Source organism: Mobula hypostoma, chromosome 2 (genome assembly GCF_963921235.1).
Source record: "Mobula hypostoma chromosome 2, sMobHyp1.1, whole genome shotgun sequence".
Taxonomy (NCBI): Eukaryota; Metazoa; Chordata; class Chondrichthyes; order Myliobatiformes; family Myliobatidae; genus Mobula; species Mobula hypostoma.
Window position 1 is genome coordinate 151017270 of NC_086098.1, and position 8731 is coordinate 151026000.

The following is an 8731-nucleotide window of genomic DNA, read 5'->3' on the forward strand; positions in this document are numbered from 1 at the left end:
TCAGGAATTGAACCTGGGTTACTGGTGCTGTAACAGTGTTTCACGAGCCGCTACACTACCGTATAATTAGTATCTGATGAAGTCCGTGAAAATGAAGTGAAACATAGTGCATCATTTTTAACATTGTTTTACACCTTGCCCTGATTTCTTCTCCTCTGTCAGGAGAGGAAGATGAGATTTAGTTCTTCAATCTCAAACAGACATTTTAAAATCTGTTTATAAATATGTTATTTAACTAAAAGACAGAAAACATTCTTCAGCCTTTTACATTTCCTGAGCTTCTCACTTCATCCCTCTTCCCCAACCCACCCAACTTATTATTTTGGATTCTCCTCCCTTCCTTTCTAGGCCTGATTGAAGGGCCACTGGCCAAAACATTGACTGTTTATTCCTCTCCATAGATGCTGCCTGACCTCCTGAGTTCCTCCAGCATTTAGTGTGCGTTACTTTGGATTTCTTAAAGTTGTCATAGCTGGGGTGGGTGGGGGGGTGTGGTACTGGGGATAAGCTCCTACCCTACCTATAAAATGCTCCCAGTGGCATGCATCCCAAATAGCTTCTGACATCCAAGTCCAGCTCCTGGCCTTCACAGATACTAGGCTCAGCAGAACCATTCCTACTCTCAGGAGAAGGGGCAAATGCGGATTGCTAGCACCCTAAGGCAATCCTACATTGAGCTCAACACTGACCGGTGCCAAACTATATTGGTCTCTGCCGTTCCTTTGGATTCATGCATCAGCTGTGCGGAGATCTGAGCAGCTTGCTCTCCATATCGTTCTGCATTGACATGCAAATCGAAACATGGACAACTCAGACACAACATCCATGCTTGACCTCAATCAGTGGAGGGCCCCAACTCTAGATTCCAGCATCTGCAGAATTTCTTCTGTTTATAAATATTTGATTAATTACTTTATGTTTCTCCTCCTTGCTTATCACAAAACATAAAGAAAAATTTAATTTCTAATTTGTTCCATGTTATTTGATTTTTCGATTACTTGATATGTATGTTTTTTCTTTCAATCACCTGCAACTCTGCTTCTTACAAGCACTCTCAGTGACACTGAAGTGTCCTTGTTTCAACACATAAAATTTACTTATCACCGCTGACAGGCAAGAATCCACTACTTCGATTAGTTTCCTGTGAGAATAGTTAGAAAAAGTGACGTAACTGTGTGCCCACTTGAAGGAAGACAGTCCCTAACAAATATCTTTGAAACTGTACACTAAAGTTCAGTGAAATGATTGAAGGACATAGAACACAGACTGAGTGGCCACTCTATTTGGTACCTCTTGTAGATAATAAAGTGGCCACTGAGTGTATGTTCGAAGTCTTCTGCTGATGTAGCCCATCCACTTCAAGGTTTGATGTGTTGTGCATTCAGAGATGCCCTTCTGCACACTACTGTGGTAATGTGTGGTCATCTGAGTTACTGTCGCCTTCCTGTCCTCTTGAACCAGTCTAGCCATTCTCCTCTGACCTCTCTCATTTAAAGGCATTTTTACCCACAGAACTGCCGTTTACTGGATATTCTTTGGCGCTCACAACATTCTCTGTAAGCTCTAGAGACTCTTGTGCGTACAAATCCCAGGAGTACAGCAATTTCTGAGATACTCAAACCACCCTTCTGGCACCAACAATCATCCCACAGTTGAAGTCACTTAGATCACATTTCCTCCCCATTCTGATGTTTGGTTTGAACAACAATTGAACCTCATGACCATGTCTGCATGCTTTTATGCATTGAGTTGCTGCCTCATGTTTGGCTGAGTAAATATTTGCATTAACAAGCAGGTTAATAAAGTGGCCACTCCACGTATAGCTATACAGCACAGGAACAGGCCATAATGTCTGTGCTGACCATGATGCCAACTTAAACTAATACCATCTGCGCATATCAATATTGCCCCCCCAATCTCCCGCTTCTACATCTGCCCCTCTAAATGCCCCTTAAACATTGCCATTCTACCTGTTTCTACCATCTCCCCGGCAATGTGTTTCAGGTGTCTGTCTCTCTTTTCAAGAAAAAAATATGCCCCACAAATCTCCTTTAAACTTTTCACCTCTCACTTCAAATTTGCACACGAGTAATTGACATAAGACCATAAGATATCGGAGCGAATTAGGCCATTCTGCCCATCGTGTCTGTTTCTCCATTCTATCATGGCTGATTTATTATCCTTCTCCACCCCATTCTCCTGCCTTATCCCCGTAACTGTTGACGTAAACACCTCTGTTTTAATTACATCGAATGACTTGGACAGCCATCTGTGGTAATGGATTCCACAGATTCATCACCCCCTGGCTAAAGAAATTGTGGCTCATATCTGTTCTAAGGGAATGTTCTTGTATTCTGAGGTTGTGCCTTCTGGTCCGAGACTCCCTCACTATTGGGAACATTTTCTCTATGTTTACCCTATCTAAGCTCCTCAATATTCAATAGGTTTCCATGGGATTCCCCTCATTCTAAACTCCAGTTAGTACAGGCCCAGGGCCATCAGACGCTCTTCATACATTAACCCTTTCATTCCTTTCTTTCTTTTTAAATCTTTTTATTGAATAAGTATACAAAAAGGTAAGCCATATAGACACTAATACACTGTTAGAATATAATAAAATTACAGAAGATATTAATACAAAAAAAAACTACAAACAATGTAATTTAAACATAACGTACCAAGGTAACATAATAGTATACTAATTTTTATATATATATCAATAGAGAAAAGGAAAAAAAAAACCCCCAAAAAAACCCACCGTGCAACTAACTAAAAGCAAAGCAAAGCAATGGGCTAACTTGAAACCAAACAGAGTTAAACTTAAAATCACGTCCTCAATCCCGACCTCCATTAAAAACAGTAAAAAAAACAAGAAGGGTATATATTACATTAAATGAAAATATTGAATAAAAGATCTCCAGGTCTGTTCAAATTTAAATGAGGAGTCATAAAGATTGCTTCTAATTTTCTCCAAATTCAAGCATAATATCGTCTGAGAAAACCAAAAAAAGGTAGATGGAGCATTAAGCTCTTTCCAATGTTGTAAGATACATCTTTTCGCCATTAAAGTAAGAAATGCAATCATTCTACGGGCTGAAGGGGAAAGATTACTGGAAATTTTAGGTAGTCCAAAGATAGCAGTAATAGGGTGAGGAGAGATATCTATATTCAATACCTTGGAGATAATATTAAAAATGTCTCTCCAAAAAGTTTCCAGAGTAGGGCAAGACCAAAACATATGAGTTAAAGAGGCTATCTGCCCCGGACATCTATCACAAGAAGGATTAATATGAGAATGAAAGCGCGCTAATTTATCTTTGGACATATGTGCTCTATGAACAACTTTAAATTGAATTAGGGAATGTTTAGCACAGATAGAGGAAGTATTGACTAATTGTAAAATCTACCCCCAGTCATCCACGGAAATGGTAAACCCCAATTCCTGTTCCCAATCTACCCTAATCTTATCAAATGGAGCTTTCCTAAGTTTCATAATAATATTATAAATCATAGCCGATGCACCTTTCTGACATGGATTAAGGTTAATTATAGTATCTAAAATATATGTAGGAGGAAGCATTGGAAAAGAAGGAAGTATAGTACTTAGGAAATTTCTAACTTGTAGACATCTAAAAAAATGTATTCTTGATAAGTTATATTTATTAGATAATTGTTCAAAAGACATAAGGGAACCATCTAAAAATAAATCCAAAAACCGTGAAATACCCTTAGTCTTCCAAATTTGAAAAGCACGATCCGTAAAAGAGGGAGGAAAAAATATGTTACCTAAAATAGGAATCGCTAACCCAAATTGATTAAGATCAAAAAATTTTCTGAATTGAAACCAAGTACGTAAGGTATATTTAACTATCGGGTTAGAGACCTGTTTGAAGCGTTTCAAATCAAAAGGAAGAGAGGAACCTAAAATAGAGCCAAGTGTAAAACCCTGAACAGATTGTAATTCCAATGCTACCCATTTAGGAATGGATAGTATATCCTGGTCAAGTAACCAGAATTTCATATGTCGAATATTAATTGCCCAATAATAAAATCTAAAGTTAGGTAATGCTAAGCCTCCATCTCTCTTAGCTTTCTGTAAATGTATTTTACCCAGTCTCGGGTTTTTATTCTGCCAAATAAATGAAGAAATTTTAGAGTCAACTTTGTCAAAAAAAGATTTTGGAACAAAGATTGGTAATGCCTGAAATATATATAAAAATTTTGGCAAAAAAAACATCTTAACTGCATTAATACGACCAATCAAAGTTAAATATAAAGGAAACCATTTAGATGAAAGTTGAATAATATGGTCTATTAATGGTAAAACGTTAGTCTTAAATAAATCTTTGTATTTACAAGTAATTTTAATCCCAAGATATGAAAAATAATTATTAATCAATTTAAATGGAAATTTATAATATAAGGGAAGTTGTTTATTAATCGGAAAGAGTTCACTCTTACTAAGATTTAATTTATAACCTGAAAAAAGACCAAATTGTGCTAATAGCTCTAAAACAGCCGGGATGGATGTTTGAGGATTAGAAATATATAAAAGTAAATCATCAGCATAGAGTGATATTTTATGGGACTTTAAGCCCCGAGTTATCCCAGTAATATTTGGAGATTCTCGAATGGCAATTGCAAGAGGTTCTAATGCAATATCAAATAATAAGGGACTAAGAGGACAACCTTGTCGAGTACCTCGAAAAAGAGGGAAAAAAGGTGAACTTAAAGAGTTAGTACGGACCAAGGCCACAGGAGAATGATATAACAGTTTAATCCAGGATATAAATTTCAAGCTAAAATTAAACATTTCAAGCACCTTAAATAAATAAGGCCATTCTACTCTATCAAAAGCTTTCTCAGCATCTAAAGAGATAACACACTCAGGAACATTTTGTGAGGGAGTATAAACGATATTTAACAGTGTGCGAATATTATAAAAAGAGTAACGACCTTTAATAAAACCCGTTTGGTCTTCCGAAATAATAGGAGGAAGTACTTTTTCTAATCTATTTGCTAATAACTTAGAAAAAACTTTAGAATCAACATTTAATAAAGATATTGGTCTATAAGATGCACATTGAGCAGGATCTTTATCCTTCTTTAATATTAGAAAAATTGACGCTCTATTGAAAGATTCAGGAAGTTTACCAAGTTTTAATGAAGCCTCAAAAACCCTACAGAGCCAAGGGATTAATGAAGGAGCAAAAATTTATAAAATCCCTTTCATTCCTGAGATCATTCTCATAAAGCTCCTCTGGACTTATTTCAACGGCAGCACATTTTTTCCCAATAAAGGGCCCAAAACTGCAGTCTGACTTATAAAGCCATATTCAACCATGAGGTTCACCTTCTTGTAGGCATACACAGTAAATCCAAGAAACACTATAGAATCAGTGAAAGACCACACCCAAGGAAGGCTGAACGACCAACAAACTATGCAAATACAAAAGTCAAAAATAATAATAACAATAAAATAAGCAATAAACATTGAGAACATAAGATGAAGAGTCCTTGAAAGTGAGTCCACAGATTGTGGGAACAGTTCAGTAAGTGAAGTTGAGTGAAGATATTCCTTTTGGTTCAAGATCCTGATGGTTGAGGAGTAATAACTGTTCCTGAACCCGGTGGTGTGGGTTCTGAGGCTCCTGTATCTTCTTCCTGACAGCAGCAGTGAGAAGAGAGCATGGTCTGGATGCTGGAGTGTCTGATGATGGATGCTCACAGGTAACTGTAACCTACCTCTCAAACCCCAGTGGAAGTACAAACATATAATTTCTCCTTCTATGTACTATTGAATTATCTGCATATTTCCAACATTTATGTTGTAGTTCCTGTGTCTATTGGAAATCCCTTACCTGTATGTTGTAAATTCTCTATCAAGAGCCATCTTAATGTTGAGTAGGTCTTGATAGTCACGTAAATGCAGGACAATCTTTCTTTGATTGCACCCAACTCTTGTTGTAAACTCTTAGCTTTATTCTGCAGGTGTAATATATAAAATCACTTTGGTATTGACTAACAAATGTTCACAATAATTTACTAAAATATAATTGTATTCAAATCTACCATTACTCTCTGCTACTCAAAGTGTAGGCTGTTCCAAGGATTCTTTCTCACAATAGAACAGCATGATTGCAAAATTATTCACTACAAATATCTATGCAAATATCAGGACCTATTGGTATTATCATCACCCAGGACATGCCCTGTTCTCATTGCTGCCATCAGAAAGGGGCGTAGGAACCTGAAGGCACACACAATGTTTTAGGAACAGCTTCTTCCCTCCACGAACTGTACATCACTAATTTTGCTTTCTTTTTGCACTACTTATTTATATTTATATACTGTATGTTTCTCATTATAATTTATAATATAGTTTACAATTTTGCAAGACTGCGGCTACAAATAAAAACAAATTTCATGACCTATGTCAGTGTAATAAACCTTAGATTCTGATTCTAGTACCGAACAATTCAGTGGGAAACATACAGTGTCCTGTTGTGTCTGCTTTTTAAATGTATACAGATAAGTATGAAAATCCTGAAATTGCTGTCTAATTCTCTTTAAGATTCGCTGATAAATTTCAGCATTGAAGGATATGACATAGTGTCAAATATCCGACACTTGCCTTTTAAACAGAGCAGATAAAATTACAGACAGTTCTCATGGATGTAATGTAAATTAATTTCAACAGTTAATTAGTCAAACAACCTGTAAAAACTGAATTTTACAGGTGTAATTGTTTGGAATATAATTATGATTGGAAATTAAACAAAGAGTTTACAATGAGGTAGATTTTCTAATTTATATTTTCCAGATTTAGATTTTTTAATCAAAGAATTCACCACTTCTCGGTATAGTTAGCTATGTCAACATGTTCTACTCCATCTTTGAAGTTCACTCCATTTACTTCAAAATTTGGGGAGCAACTCAAGAGCCATGAGGTAATGTTGCAGCTCTATAAAACACTTGCTAGACCACACTTGGAATATTGAGTTCGGTTCTGATTGCCTCACTATAGGAAGGATGTAGAAGCTTTAGGAAGGGTGCAGAGAAGATTTACCAGGATACTTTTTTAGTTAAAGAACATGTTTTATGAAGATGGTTGAACAAGCTAGGGCTTTTCTCATTGGAGCAAGTGAAAATGAGAGGTGACTTAATAGAGTGAACAAGATGATAAAAGCCACAAATCAAGAAGATAGCCAGGAACCTTTTCCCAGAGCAGAAATGGCTAATACAAGGGGGCATAACTTTAAGGTGTTTAGAGGAAAGTACATGGGGATGTCAGAGATAAGGTTTTTTTTTAACACAGGGAGTTTTGTGTACGTAGAATGCCTTGGTAGAGCTGGTGGTCAAAGCAGATACATTAGGAACATTTAAGAAACTCTTAGATAGGCACATGGATGATAGAAAAATGGAGGGCTATGTAGGAGTGACGGATTCAGAGTAAAAGAGAGGCAAGAGTAGGTATCAGACCACTGCACCCCAGGATGCTGAAAGAGGTAGCTGAAGAGATCGTGGAGGCATTAGTAATGGCCTTCCAAGAATCTCTAGATTCTGGCATGGTTCTGGAGGATTGGAAAATTACAAATGTCACTCCACTCTTCAGGAAAGGAGGGAGGCAGGAGAAAGGAAATTATAAGATAGTCAGCTTGACCTCAGTGTTTGGGAAAATGTTTCAGTTTATTATTAAGGATGAAGTTTCAGAGTACTTGGAGGCACATAATAAAACAGGCCAAGGTCAGCATGATTTCCTTAAGGGAAAACCTTGCCTGACAAATCTGTCGGAATTCTTTGAAGAAATTACAAGCAGAATAGACAAAAGAGAATCAGTGGACGTTGTATAATTGGATTTTCAGAAGGACTTTGACAAGGTGAGAATAAAGAGAGCCTTTTCTGGTTGGTTGCCAGTGACTGGTGGCGTTCCACAGGGGTCAGTGTTGGGACTGCTTCTTTTCACATTATACATCAATGATTTGGATGACAGAATTGATGGCTTTGTAGCCAAGTTTGCAGATGATACAAAGATAGGTAGAGAAGCAGGTAGTTTTGAGGAAGTAGAGAAGCCATAGAAGAACTTAGACAGATTAAGAGGATAGGCAAAGAAGTGGCCGATGGAATACAGTGTCAGGAAGTGTATGGTCATGCACTTTGGAAGAAGAAACAAAAACATAGACTGTTGTCTAAACGGAGAGAAATTTCAAAATCTAAGGTGCAAAGAGACTTGGGAGTCCTCATGCAGGATTCCATAAAGGTTAACCATCAGGTGAAATCAGGCAAATACAATGTTAGCGTTAATTTTGAGAAGACAAGAATCTGAAAGTAAGGATGTAATGCTGAGGCATTATATGGCACTGGTGAGGCCTCACTTGGAATATTGTGAGTAGTTTTGGGCCCCTTATCTAAGAAATGATGTGCTGACATTGGAGAGGGTTCAGAGGAGGCCCAGAAATCCAAGGGTTAACATATAAGAAGCGTTTGATGTCTCTGAACCTGTACTCACTGGAATTTAGAATGTGGCCAAATCTCTTTGAAATTTATCAAAAGTTGAAATGCGTAGAGAGAGTGGATGTTTCCTACAGTCAGAGAGTCTAGGACCAGAATAGAGAGACATCCATTTAGAACTGAGATGAGGAGGAATTTCCTTAGCCAGAGGGTGGTGAATCTGTGGAATTCATTGCTACAGGTGGCTGTGGAGATGATTCATTGGCTGAATTTAAGGTGA